Raw genomic sequence first — 1,819 nt, forward strand, 5'->3', positions numbered from 1 at the left:
TGGCAGGACCATTAGCGAGTGGGAAACCCATTGAGCAGGCTTTGCTGAGGCTCTATAGCTGAGTTAAGGCATGAGCATTCTGCCTCCAAGTCCCTCAGCTAATCAGGCAGGAAAGGTGGAATGACAGACCGGATCTGTCAAAGGATGGATTCTAATTAAAAGTGCCACTACATGGGTTAAAATGGCTCAATGGCACTTTAAGTTTTGAGGCTGGAGCAACCAGAGGAATGGAGAGGGACCCAATTTGCTCCAAAGGTGTCTCACTCTTCACTGGAGGCCATGCTACGGGACCTGAGGATGAAGCCCAGCTAGCTCAGTTGGTAGACCATGAGACTCTTAATCTCAGAGTTGTGGGTTCGAGCCCCACATTGGGCACAATTATTTTTGGCAGCACGGTGGCACAGTGGTTAGCACTGCTGCCTCACAGCGCCAGGGTTCCGGGTTCGATTCCCGGCTTGGGTCACTGTCTGTGTGGAGTTTGCATGTTCTCCCTGTGTCTGCGTGGGTTTCCTCCAGGTGCTCCGGTTTCCCCCCACAGTCCAAAGATGTGCGGGTTAGGTGGATTGGCTGTGCTAAATTGACCGTAGTGTCAGGGGATTAGTAGGGAAAATGTGTGGGGTTACAGGGATAGGGCCTGGGTGGGACTGTGGTCGGTGCAGACTGGATGGGCCGAATGGCCTCCTTCTGCACTGTAGGGATTCTATGATTCTATGAATTCCAAAGATTCACCATCCTCTAAGTAAATATATGTCACCTTATCTCAGTCCGAAGTGGTTTCCCCCTTATTCTGAAATTGTGTCCCTTGGTTCTGGACTCCACAACCAGGAAGAAACACCTTACCTGTCTATCCCTTTAAGTATTTTGTAGGTTTCAACAAGATCACCTCTCATTCTTTGAGACTCTCGTGAATACAAGCCCAGTTTGCCCAGTCTCTCCTCACATTCTGTTACAAAATTGGCAATCACTTGGACAAGTGTAGATTATCGAATTGTTAATTAATTGGCATTTGGAAATGTATTGGCTAATAAAAGTAAAGCAAACATGGAGTTATTAACGGTAAATAGTGTTTAATTAAGTTCATTGAGTTTTTTGACAAGATAATAGGGTGGATTGATGAGGTAATGTGTGATTTGGCGGACACGGATTTCCAAAAGCTATTTGATAAAATGCCACAGAATAGGCTTGTCAGCAAAGTTAAAGCCCTTATAACTGACAATGGCAGCAATGGCTAACCTGAAAAGAGCAGACATTGATTCAGCCTTTATAACAGTGCATAAGTAATCACTGCTGATCTAACTTCAGTCGATGCAATTTGGAATGAGTATTCATGGCGGCACAGTGGCCAGGGAGCTGGGTTCAACTCCGGCGTTGGGTCACTCTCTGTGTGGAGTTTGCACGTTCTTCCCATGTCTGCATGCGTTTCCTCCAGGTGCTCTGTTTCCTCCCACAGTCCAAAGCTATGCAGGCTAGGTGGGTTGGCCATGCTAAATTACCCCTTAGTGTCCAAAGATGCGTAGGTTAGGGGGATTAGAGGGGTAAATGCATGGGGTTATGGGGATAGGGCAGGTGGGTGGGTCTGAGTAAGATGCTCTTTTGGAGAGTCAGTGCAGACCTGATGGGCCGAATGGCCTCTTTCTGCACTGTAGGGATTCTATGGATTCATTCAAGTTAAAAAATGTTCCCTCAGAAGTCCTATACTTATTACTAAAGGACAGGATATGGAGAGTGTTTTTCTTTAGATGGGGGAAGTCATAGGCCCATAGGCCCAATTGGGAGTAAATCCTGCTAGTTTTCCAGTGTAATTTCCAGAATGAATCTT

At 46.5% G+C, this 1,819-nt stretch overlaps 1 non-coding gene across 1 annotated transcript; it reads left to right on the forward strand.

Moving 5' to 3' along the window:
* The first annotated feature begins 302 nt into the window (after positions 1–302).
* trnak-cuu (transfer RNA lysine (anticodon CUU)) lies at positions 303–375 on the forward strand. Its single transcript has one exon. It is a non-coding gene; the product is annotated as a tRNA-Lys (tRNA).
* The last annotated feature ends 1,444 nt before the right edge of the window (positions 376–1,819 follow it).

Source organism: Mustelus asterias, chromosome 21 (assembly GCF_964213995.1).
Source record: "Mustelus asterias chromosome 21, sMusAst1.hap1.1, whole genome shotgun sequence".
NCBI classification, from domain to species: Eukaryota; Metazoa; Chordata; class Chondrichthyes; order Carcharhiniformes; family Triakidae; genus Mustelus; species Mustelus asterias.